Source organism: Cervus canadensis, chromosome 33 (assembly GCF_019320065.1).
Source record: "Cervus canadensis isolate Bull #8, Minnesota chromosome 33, ASM1932006v1, whole genome shotgun sequence".
Taxonomy (NCBI): domain Eukaryota; kingdom Metazoa; phylum Chordata; class Mammalia; order Artiodactyla; family Cervidae; genus Cervus; species Cervus canadensis.
Window position 1 is genome coordinate 11,120,677 of NC_057418.1, and position 9,320 is coordinate 11,129,996.

A 9,320-nucleotide genomic window follows, 5' to 3' on the forward strand; every position below is an offset into this window, starting at 1 on the left:
ACTGTGTGGATCATAACAAACTGTGGAAAATTCTGAAAGAGATAGGAATACCAGATCACCTGACCTGCCTCCTGAGAAATCCGTATGCAGATCAGGAAGCAACAGTTAGGACTGGACAAGGAACAGACTGGTTCCAAATCAGGAAAGGAATATGTCAAGGCTGTATATTGTCACCCTGCTTATTTAACTTACATGCAGAGTACATCATGAGAAATGCTGGACTGGATGAAGCACAAGCTGGAATCAAGATTGCTGGGAGAAACATCAATAACCTCATATATGCAGATGACACCACCCTTATGGCAGAAAGCGAAGAAGAACTAAAGAACCTCTTGATGAAAGTGAAAGAGGAGAGTGAAAAAGGTGGCTTAAAACTCAACATTAATAAAACTAAGATCATGGCATCCAGTCCCATCACTTCATGGCAAATAGATGGGGAAAAAGCACATAAAGTGACAGACTTTATTTTCTTGGGCTCCAAAATCCCTGCAGAGGATGACTGCAGTCATAAAATTAAAAGAAGCTTATTCCTTGGAAGAAAAGTTATGACAACTTAGACAGCATATTAAAAAGCAGAGATATTACTTTGCCAACAAAGGTCTGCCTAGTCAAAGCTGTAGTTTTTCCAGTAATCATGTATGGATGTGAATGTTGGACTATAAAGAAAGCTGAGCACTGAAAAATTGATGCTTTTGAACTGTGGTGTTGGAGAGGACTCTTGAGAGTCCCTTGGACTGCAAGGAGATCCAGTCAGTCCATCCTAAAGAAAATCTGTCCTGAATATTCATTGGAAGGACTGATGCTGAAGCTGAAACTCCAATACTTTGGCCACCTGATGCAATGAACTGACTCATTTGAAAAGATCCTGATGCTGGGAAAGATTGAAGATGGGAAGAGAAGGGGACGACAGAGGATGAGATGATTGTATGGCATCACTGGCTCAATGGATATGAGTTTGAGTAAACTCTGGGAGTTGGTGATGGACAGGGAAGCCTGGCATGTTGCAGTCCATGGAGTCACAAAGAGTTGGACATGACTGAGCGACTGAACTGAACTGAACTGAAACGGGCAAAAAACCATTACCATAAAATACATAACCATGCCCCATAAACATATGAAAAGATGCACAGTTGTACTCATGAGAAATTAAAATTGAAACCACACAGAGATACCATTTTTCACCCCCAGACTGGCATTCTAAAGCTTGACAACGCACTCTACTGACAAAACTATAAGGAGATATCTACTCTCATACGTTGATGGAAGAGATGCAAAGTGGTTCCCTCCTATTAAGGGAAATTTAAGTTAAAAAAAACCACTGTAATCTTACTTCTAGGGAGTTTTCCTGAACACAAATCTTTAAAGTATGAAAATAAACATGTACAAATTTCTTAACTGCAGCATTATTTGTACTAGCAAAATACTGGGAACTACCTGAATGCCTAGGAGTACTTCATACAATGGAGTACTATAGCACTGTAGAAAAACAATTTTTTTTCTGTTTACTCCAAGAGATTAAGAGTTTAAAAAAAAATCTAATTGCAAGAGTATCTCTAATATTCTAACTTTTGTATAAGCATGAAGAAATAAAAGCGAAAGTGTTGGTCACTCAGTCGTGTCTCTTTTCGATCCCATGGACTGTAGCCTCTGTCCACAGAATTCTCAAAGGCAAGAATACTGGAGTGGGTTGCCATTCTCTTCTCCAGGGAATCTTCCTGACCCAGGGATCAAACCTGGGTCTCCTATGTTGCAGGCAGATTCTTTATCATCTGAGCCACCAGGGAAGCCCCTATAGAAGAAATAAGGACACATATAAATATATTTATCTGGGAGAGAAGAAACACAGGAAGGAAAACTCAGAAAACAATGAAATATTGGCTATCTAGAATGGATAAAGGGGAACCAAGAGGAAGTACCAGGAAAGGAAGTGAGACTTCTCTGAGTATATACCTTTCAGAAATGGATCACATGATTGCATTGCTGTGGGGGCAATTGTTTCAGATTACCTTAAAACATAATAACTTTGATTATTTACTCTAGGGGAAAAATAAAGAACTGCAAATATATCATGCATTTTTAGTCTATTTGATATACATAGTGATTTGAACATCAGTTCCGTTCAGTTCGTCTGCCCTCTTAGCATAGCAGGCAGCGCATCAGTCTCATAATCTGAAGGTCCTGAGTTTGAACCTCAGAGAGGGCAGATCCTCCACTTTGGGCTTCCCTGGTGACTCAGCTGGTAAAGAATCCGCCCGCAATGTGGGAGACCTGGGTTCAATCCCTGGCTTGAGAAGATCCACTGGAGAATGAAATGGCTGCCCACCCCAGTATTCTGGCCTGGAGAATTCCATGGACTGTATAGTACATGGGGTCACAAGGAGTCGGACATGACTGAGCGAATTTCACTTTCACTTCATTTTTTTCAGTTCAGTTCAGTTGCTCAGTCACGTCAAACTCTTTGCAACCCTATGGACTGCAGCACGCCAGGCTTCCCTGTCCATCACCAACTCCCAGTGCTTGTTCAAACTCATGTCCATTGATTTGGTGATGCCATCCAACCATCTCATCCTCTGCCGTTCCCTTATCCTCCTGCCTTCAATCTTTCCCAGCATCAGGGTCTTTTCCAATGAGTCCGTTCTTCACCTCAGGTGGCCAAAGTATTGGAGTTCCAGCTTCATCATCAGTACTTCCAATGAATATTCAGGACTGATTTCTTTTAGAATTGACTGGTTTGATCTCCTTGTAGTCCATAAAGAAAGCTGAAGGCCTAAGAATTGGTGTTTTTGAACTATGGTATTGGAGAAGACTCTTGAGAGTCCCTTGTACTGCAAGGAGATTTGGGCATAACAATTCTGAAACTATTTCATGTGTAGTGTAAGACTGGTAAGATAAGTCAGTGCCTTGATGTTATTGGAAGTCAATATTTCTCTTTCTAAAAGAAGTGAGAAAAAAAAGTGGGGGAAGGCAATGAAGAACCTGTGGAGTGGGACTGAGTTTGAAGGTACCAGCACAACATCAGAGTTTCTGTTACATATATAGATAGCCACTGTGTGTGTGAACATTTGTGCATGTGTATTTCCCTACCTCTGTTCTCTAGAAGGGCCTAGATACAAAGACACTTCAGTAGCAACAAGCATATTTAATTTTTTGATTTTGATTTCTAAATACTGTTCCCCACTACAGGAAAACAGAGGTCCTTAGAGAATTGGCATATTCCACCATTGGGGAAAAGAAGGTACAGGATGAGTCTGAAAACTAGAAAACAAGAGAATGTTTCAAAAGTAATTACAGGAACATATAAAAAAACATAGAGGAGCCAGATTAAAGGGGCACCAAATTGCCTAATCTGGGACAATTTTAGCATTAGCATTAATAATGACAGGAATGGATTATAATGTATGGAGTTGGAATCTATAGATCCATAATACTAATGGCCAGATAGGTAAGAAGGAAGATGAAGGGGGGTAGTGAGAAACATTTCTTATAGAAGAAAAGAGCACCTAAATGTGGAGAGAATGGGTGAATGTGGAAAATTATAATTTTGCAACCATCACAGCAAAGACAATTAGAGCAAGAATCATAGAGTTTAAGAAGAGAAATACAATGAAGAGCAAGATATTTGGAGGAACTTAAGAATCTCCCTGCAGATTGCTTACTAGTTGCAAGAGAGAAAATAGAAAATACAGTGATGTTGTTTAATTAGATGATCAAAATGGATTGCAGCAGTTTAATTAGATGATCAAAATTAACACTATGAATGAGGAGCAGAAGAATATATTACACCTGGGTTATCTGAGAAAGACATATCATCATATATGTGGTTTTCTAGCTAGGGATGCATAACCTGAATCTAATCATGAGGAAATATCAGCAAGCCCAAAGGGAGAAACATTCTATAAAGTTATTAATTAGCCATTGTGTTGGAAAGTGGTGTTTCCCTGGTGGCTCAGACAGTAAAGAATTCACCTGTGAAGCAGGAGGCCCAGGTTCAATTCCTGGGTTGGGAAGATCCCCTGGAGGAGGGCATGGCAACCCACTCCAGTATTCTTGCCTGGAGAATCCCCATGGACAAAGAAGCCTGGTGGGGTTGCAAAGAGTTGGAAATGGCTGAGTGACTAAGCACAGTGGAAGGTGAAAATGTGAGTCACTCAGTTCGTGTCTGACTTCTTTGCAACCTGTTGGACTGTAGTCTGCCAGACTCCTCTGTCCATGGAATTCTCCAGGCAAGAATACTGGAGTGGGTAGCCATTCCCTTCTCCAGGGGATCTTCCCAACCCAGGGATGGAACCTGGGTCTCCTGCATTGCAGGCAGATTCTTTACTGTCTGAGCAACCAGGGAAGGCACAGATTAGATGAAACTACTACATCAACATTAATTGTTTTGAATTCAATGACTGTATTATGATTATATAAGAAAAAGTCCCCTTTCTAAGGAAATATTTGGGGAAGATGGTAAAAGGAAGTATATAAGTATAACCTCTTGAATGGTTTAGAAAAGATAAAGAATACAGACACATACAAATAGAATGATAAAACAAATATGATAAAAGTGTTAAGAAATTGGAAATCTGGGTAAAACACATGTCAACATTTCATGTATTTAAAAAAAAAAAAAATTTTAACCATACTGCATGGCATATGAGATCTTGGTTCTCCAATCAAGGATCAAACCCAAACCTGCATTGGAAGTGTCTTACCCACTGAACCTCCAGGGAAGTTTCCTCATGTATTAGTTTTACAATTTTTCTTTAAGTTTGAAATTATCACAATTAAAATGTTTTCTTAAGTATATAATTAAAGATTTTATTAACTCAGACTGTTATTTGTTCAATTAGTTTGAATTAGCAAGAAATGGTTCTAATTTGTTAAGTAACACCCCAGGGGCCTGTGAAAATTTCCTATACTGGTGCCCACATAGTCCCTATGGGTGAATCACAAGCCAGAAATATCTGTTGTGCGATCCTACTGGGACTTCTACATTCTGTAAATTTGAAGGAGCATGTTTGGGAAGAAAAGCAGAAGTTTCCTGCCACTTAGGTCTAGAATAAAACAGAGCTCATACACTTTATATTTCAGAGCTAATCAAGTGGAAGTGTCAATGGGGAAATCCAGGTCAACTATAATTCCCATCATGACTAAGTGGGATAAAGTGGCATAAAGATTCAGAAAACAGTGACCCAGAACTGACCTCAGGAAGAAATCACACTCAGATCAGATCCCTTATTTCCAGGATTCTTTGTAGTGTTGACCCAGCAGTTCATAAAGCTTACCATTTACTATAAACACAAGCAAAGATCACTATATATGTTTCATTGTCTCAGACAACTATGCAGTATAGTACCAAGCTAATTCTCAGGACTGTATATGTTGTTTATATATTCTTAAGAAAGACAAGTTCAGATAGAGAAACAATTAATCAAGTATAAAGGGAATATGTACAATCATCTTAAATGTGAGTATCAGACCCTAAAAATCTAGTATCATCATTACTTTTCTTGGATTTTTTTGTTAGCTCTAGAAAAGCTTAGTATATTCTTAGCTTAAGCTAAGCATATTCTGTTCTTACACTTAGCACAAGTGTGATATATTCTTCAAAAGTTATTAACTAAGAAATACAAACAATACTGACTTCCTTCAAGCTTATTCAATCCTTTTGGTCAAAAAGGCAGGCATGCTTTCATTTGAAAGATATATAAATCTTAGAAGCTGGCTGGAATTCTTCTCAGAGCATCCCTGAAGTTTTTCTTTTTTTAATTGGAGAATAATTGCTCTACAATATTGTGTTGATCTCTACCATGAATCAACATGAGTCAGCCACAGGTATACATATGTTTCCCCCCTTCTTGAACCTCCTTCCCATCTCCTACCCCATCCCATCCTGCTAAGTTGTCACAGAGCACTAGTACATGATTATTCGAGGTAAGAAAAGAAGTAGCTACATGGGAAGTCCATTCATTGCAAATAATAATGAATACAAATTTCAGTTCTGATTTTGCTGACTGTATGATTCTGAGCAAATAGTTTATCTCTTTGAGCCTCCATTTCTTCATGAAGTAGAGCTTCTGAGAAGAGTAAGCAGAACAGTGAGGAATCTGGAAACTGTATTATTTAGAAAATGATTAAAAGAACTGGGATACCACTACACACATTAGGGTGACAAAAATCCAGAACACTGACAGCATCAAGCACTGATGAAGATGTGGAGCAACACAGATTCTCACCCATTGCTGATAGGAGTGCAAAATAGTGTTGATACCTTGGAAAAGTTCATCAGTTTTCTCACAAAACTAACACACTTCTACCATACAACCCAGACATCATGCTTCTTGATATTTACCCTAAGGAGCCAAAAACTTAGGTCCACAAAAAGTCTTCCCATGGATGTTTATAGCAGCTTTATTCACATTGCCAAAACTTGGAAGCAACCAAGATGTCCTTCTGAGGGTGAATGGATAAATAAACTATGGCATATCCAGACAATGGGGTATTATTCAGTGCTTAAAAAAAAAAAAAATGAGCTACTAAACCCTGAAAAGACATGGAGAAACCTTAAATGCATATCACTAAGTAAAAAAAGGGCTTTCCTTGTGGCTCAGCTAGTAAAGAATCCGCCTGCAATGTGGGAGACCCGGGTTCGATTCCTGGGTTGGGAAGATCCCCTGGAGAAGGGAAAGGCTACCACTCCAGTATTCTGGCCTGGAGAATTCCATGGACTCTATAGTCCATGGGGTCACAAAGAGTCAGACAGGACTGAGCGACTTTCACTCACTCAAGTAAAAAAAGAGTCAATCTAAAAACGCTACATACTGCATGATTCCCAACTCTATGACATTTTGGAAAAGGCAAAATTATGGAGTCAGTTAAAGAATCAGTGGTTTCCAGAGATTGGGAATGGAGGTTTGGGGAAAAGGTGAATAGATGGAACAGAGAGAATTTTTACAGTAGTGAAAAAAGCCGGTATGGTATTATAGTATCCATTAGACATTTGGCCAAACCCCTAAGGTAAACTAGGGACCTTGGATGATTATGACGTGTCAGTATAGGTTCATTAATTATGAGAAATGTACCATCCTTGTGAGAGATGTGACTAGTGGAGATAGGCTATGCCTGTGGGGACAGGGGACATATGGACTATCTTTATAGCTTCCTCTCTATCAAGTTGTAAACCTAAAATGGATCCAAAAAATAAAGTCTTAAAAAAAGAAGAGAGAATTGGGGAGATATTAAACCCGACTTAAGGGGTGGTAGTAATGGCTGCCTTCCACTGTGATGAAGGAAGAAAGTGAGATATGGTTTATGTGGCTTGCTGGGTAGAAGTTCATAGGTAGAAATGCCAGGGAAGCAGATAGCAGATTAAGTCTTAAAATACTAAAGAATTTCTTACCAAATTAGCAGTGCAACATGGAAGGGACTGTTTAAGGGGTCAGTAACAACGTCAGAGGAGATCCCAGATGCCGAGAAACAGCAAAGTCCAACACCATGCAAGAGACTAGACCCCTTGACAGCCAGATGCCTGACTCTAGCTAATGTAATTTTTCACTTAGTTTCATCTAAGGTTGCATTAGCCTTTTTAGGAAATTAACGCAAGCTCTTGACTCATACTAAGCTTGAGAACAATGAAAATCCACAGATCTTTTTCACCAGAATGCCTGCCAAGTCAGACTTCCTCAACCCTGTACATGCACAGCGAGTTCTTTATTTTTCTGGGTGATGTAAATAGGGAAAGGCTTAGGATAGATAATTGTCAACACATGAAAATTAGGCTGCTGAATAGGCAAATTACATAGCATGTACCAGTAAGGGGCCAACTTAAATGATGTTTGTTAAGCTAGTCAAACATTTTAATTTCTCAGAGGGGCTCAGCCAGCTTGCACACTCTTTGGGGGAGTCTTTTAAAAGTGTTTCTATACTGGTTCATAATCTAGGATTCCCCCCAGAGCTATTTTATTGAAAGCCCCATTTTTCTTTTTCTACAGGGTAAGAATTGTTTTTTTCTTAATATAATTTTACTTTTATTTATTTATTTTTGGCTGTGCTTGGTCCCTGTTGCTGCCTACAGACTTTCTCTAGTTGCAATGAGTGGGGGCTACTTTCTAGTTACAGGGCCCAGGCATCTCATTGGGTTGGCTTCTCTGTTGCAGAGCACAGGCTCTAGGGTGCCGTGGGCTTCCATAGATGCAGCACGTGGGCTCAGTAGCTGAGGCTCTTCGACTCTAGAGCACAGACTCAATAATTGTGGTGCATGGTCGTAGTTGTTCCACGTCATATGGAGTCTTCCCGGATCAGGGATTGAACCTATGTCTCCTGCATTGACAGGTAGATTCTTTATCACTGAGCCACCAGGGAAGCCTGTCTCTCTTGTTTTATCACAAGTTAAGGAAACTTCAGTTACTTGACAACTAAGTGAGTTTGAACTGCTGAGTATGGGTCAGTCTCATCAGATTAGCAAATATTTATTTAGGGTCTGTCTACCACATGCTTTGGTTGATACAGTGGGGAATAGCAAAGGAGGAAAAGGCATTACTTTTTGCTCTCCTTGAGAAAACATACATACATACATACATACATACATACATGGAAGCAGTCTATGATAAGAGTCAAATGAGTGGAGGTGATAACATTTATCAGAATTGAGAATATATCATTGCTTGAGCTGATTAGGGAAGTTTTTATAGACATAAGAGCTTAAAGGATGTTCAGATAATGATCTGGTCTCATTTTGGTCTCTCTTTTACTTTCTGTTTCACCAAGCGTGGATTTATTACAAGAATAAAGGAGTCTTAAGAACTCCAAGAAGAGAAAGACAGCCAGGCCTCCAGAAGCAGCCTTGAAAGGTTTTGGAAACCCCCAAGTCTTCCTCTTCCATATCTGTCTCTGCTTTTCTGATCACCTGTTATACACTCTCTCCTATTACTTTGGCCTATGGAGAGGCAATTCCACAGCTCCAGAATTTACAGGTCATATTTCAGCCACCTGCAGAGAGAGAATCCCAACTTAAAATGTCTTAGGAGGCGGTGGTGGTGAAGCTTGTTAGGTCAGGATAAATAATTTAAAAGATGCCATTTAGAAACAATTGTCAAAAGGCAAAGAATTTAAGGTTCTCAGTTCACCACTAAATCTTTTCCCAAACATTTCTGAAAGACTCCTTCATATCTCCCTGATTTCCTAGTCTTTTTTGTAACCAGGTTTTTAGACATTTTTATGTGGAACATATGAGGTAAAGTATCCATCAGTTAATTACATTTGCATCTGCCCTCATCTATTAGTAGATAATCAAGAATTAATTATATTACTTCTTTGCTAAAGGGCTGTGTCTTAAA

The 9,320-nt window shown here is 39.3% G+C and overlaps 1 non-coding gene across 1 annotated transcript; it reads left to right on the top strand.

Annotated features, from left to right (window-relative positions):
- Positions 1-2,130: 2,130 nt before the first annotated feature.
- TRNAM-CAU lies at positions 2,131-2,203 on the top strand. The gene has a single exon. It is a non-coding gene; the product is annotated as a tRNA-Met (tRNA).
- The last annotated feature ends 7,117 nt before the right edge of the window (positions 2,204-9,320 follow it).